The following is a 2500-nucleotide window of genomic DNA, read 5'->3' as shown; positions in this document are numbered from 1 at the left end:
GAGAAAGCAGGGCGGCTACGGTGAAAGGCAGGCAGATGAGCCTTGGAGGCAATCTGTGGGGAACTTGGGAGTTTTCCATGGGTCTGGGACACAAGGAACCTCATTAGGAAGGGAAGAAGGGAGCCACAGAGCCCAGCTGCTATTGTTCCCTTATCTTGCCATCAGCCCTCCCAACAGATGGAACATTCCAAGGACCCTCTAGGGGCCCCTCTTCTGACTATAGAATGTGGTACCCCCAGAGAGGCATTGGGGGGTAGAAAGGCACCTTCTGGCCTGGCCATGACTGACCAGGTCCCCACGGCAGCTCCAGAATGTGGCTGCTTTGAAGGGGAGGACAGTGAGAGCCTTACCCCCAGTTCCAATTACAGAGCCCAGATGCACACAGACACATGGACCCACACAGATCCATGCCAACACCTTGCCCATATCCATACAAACAATGGTGTGTATCTGTCTGCCTCAATCAAAGCTGTTCTCTTAGAGACGACATGCAAAAACAAGACTTTCCCAGTGCCACAAAACCAGCAGGAATCTGTCTTCTTCTTCTGCACCCGGAGCTTAGCACAGACCAGGAAGGTGACAGGAGACAGACACAGTATAGACCTGGAAGTCAGCTTGGATAGACTGAAAGCCAGCTCTGCCCCTGCAGTGTGGCATCACCTTGGAGCCATGCTCTTCTCTTCAAGAACTTATGAGCTGGCCATGAAGACTAGAGACAGTGGGCAGGATGCTAGCTAGCATGGTGGCTAGGAAAAGGGCCAGGAAGTAGGTAGGAACAGTGATGGTGATAACCAAAATGATGTCACAATTACCTGTGGAGGAGGCATTCCAGACTACTATTCTGTCCAGGTTAGGTATCCCTAGAAGTCCAGAGCTGAACTTCTTTCCCACTGCCAAAGAAGGGTTGGTTGGCATCAGAAACCCTGAAGTGGGATATGACCACATGTCAGAGTGAGATTGTATGGACCATAGCCAGCTCTGGCACAGGGAGACAGTTGGCCCCAGGGAACTGTGGGTACAAGAATCTGCAGGAGGGAATGATCACCTAGGGATGGCCCCCTGAAAAAAATTGGCTCACAAGGCCTATCTTTCCCCCCATTTTGTGTGTATGATACCCAGCAGGGACTCACATGTATGTGTGCATGTGTACATATGTGAGGTAGGCCTGAGTTCAGTGTCAAGTATTCTCTATAGCTCTTCTGCCTTATTTTACTCATAGAGACAGGATCTCTCATTCAAATCCAGAGTTCCCAGATACCCCGAATCTTCCTGACCAGCTTTTTCTCAGAACTGTCTATCTGTCTCCTTCTGAAGCTGGAATCACAGACACGATGTCACAGCCGCCTGGAATTTCATATGGGTTCTGAGATTCTAGGCCCATTCCTCACGCTTTGGCCACTGAGCTGTCTGTCTCCTTAGTTCATGAGGGATACGTGGAGATGCCCCTGACTCCCAGCACCTGGGAGGTTTCTGCTTCACGAGAAGCTAGGGCTTGGATGCATCTGGGCAGAGAGCTCTTGCTTAGCCTGTGGAAGACAGTGTGTTCTGCCCCACCCACATCCTCACGCACGCACACACAGAGCACAGCTTACCGTCCTCCAGAGTACGAATGCCCAGCATCTCGTGGCCGCTTCGAGAGATTGGCAGATCCTCTAACACTCTACTGAGGTGCATTTAAGCGGATCTGCCAAGGAAGAAGCCAGCGTTGGGTGTGTGTGTTCCCTGGTGCGGGGAGTTTGTTCTGGTGCATGGCTCACTCCAGCTGACCTTTCAAGAGATATATTAGAAGTGTTGAAATCAAGCCTGGCTCCGGTGCAGCGCTACCCGAGGGAGCCCAGAATTCTGTTTCTCCTAATCTACTAATGACTCTTTGAAGTAGTTCTTTTTAGTCAGATTCCCTTAGGAAGAGTCTGGAACACCATTCTCTGGACAGATTTTCCCATCTCTTCCTTACAGATGCTTTGCTCCCAGCTGCTTATTGCTACTTAGACAGAAACAGGAGCCACGGACAAATGGAGCAATTCTAGCTGCCCATGGGGTGACCTCGTTTCTTGAGCAGTCCCTAGTCCAGGCCTCAAGGGCGTGTGTCACTTCTTGCATGTTTTGCTCTAAAACCCAACGTGAGCAGAGCTGTTATGATGGAAGTCAGTGCCTGTAAACACTTGAATGTGGTCAGATACCCCACAGGGTGTCTGTGTGTGTGTGTGTGTGTGTGTGTGTGTGTGTGTGTGTATGTGTGTGTATGTGTGTGTGGTGTGTGTGTGTGTGTATGTGTGTGTGTGGGGGGTGGGGGTGGGGATGTGTGTGTATGTGTGTGTGTGTGTGTATGTGTGTGTATGTGTGTGTGTATATGTGTGTGTGTGTATGTGTGTGTGTGTGTGGTGTGTGTGTGTGTATGTGTGTGTGTATGTGTGTGTGTGTATGTGTGTGTGTGTGTATGTGTGTGTGTGGGTGTGTGTGTGGGTGTGGTGTGTGAGTGTGTGTATGTGTGTGTGTGTGT

The 2500-nt window shown here is 50.5% G+C and overlaps 1 protein-coding gene and 1 long non-coding RNA gene across 6 annotated transcripts in view; one reads left to right on the top strand and one right to left on the bottom strand.

Moving 5' to 3' along the window:
- LOC110284597 overlaps positions 1-771 on the bottom strand; it is a 3992-nt gene extending 3221 nt beyond the window's left edge. The window contains exon 1 of the long non-coding RNA XR_002376959.1: positions 661-771. This is a non-coding gene — a long non-coding RNA (uncharacterized LOC110284597). The remainder of the gene's footprint in view (positions 1-660) is intronic.
- The window catches only part of Nrg2 (neuregulin 2), a 184186-nt gene that overhangs the window by 91250 nt on the left and 90436 nt on the right, over positions 1-2500 (top strand). The gene's annotated exons all lie outside the window — the stretch shown is intronic.

The sequence above is a fragment of the Mus caroli genome, chromosome 18, assembly GCF_900094665.2.
Source record: "Mus caroli chromosome 18, CAROLI_EIJ_v1.1, whole genome shotgun sequence".
NCBI lineage: Eukaryota > Metazoa > Chordata > Mammalia > Rodentia > Muridae > Mus > Mus caroli.
The sequence above is the reverse complement of the archived record's forward strand: the minus strand, read 5'-3'. Positions and strand labels throughout refer to the sequence as shown.